Source organism: Mycteria americana, chromosome 19 (genome assembly GCF_035582795.1).
Source record: "Mycteria americana isolate JAX WOST 10 ecotype Jacksonville Zoo and Gardens chromosome 19, USCA_MyAme_1.0, whole genome shotgun sequence".
NCBI lineage: Eukaryota > Metazoa > Chordata > Aves > Ciconiiformes > Ciconiidae > Mycteria > Mycteria americana.
The window spans coordinates 1225902-1226167 of NC_134383.1; positions in this window are offsets into that span (position 1 = coordinate 1225902).

Here is a 266-nt window from a genome sequence, read left to right on the forward strand (position 1 = left end):
CTCTCCCGCCCGAGCCGCGGCACCGAGCTTCCTCCTCGCTCCTTCCAACCGCTGCGGCCCAGCCCTCGCCTCCCCCTGCCCGGGGCGGCCCCGGTTATCCCGGCTCCCCGGAGCGGGGCACGGAGGGCTGCGAGCGGCCAGGAGCAGAGCCAGCACCCCGGCATGGCCTCCCCACGGGCCCCAGGGCTGGGAGGTGCTGGGTGACTCATGCTTCCACAGCCAGAACGTGCTGGGAGGGCGGAGGAGTGACGGACGGGGGAGAGAAG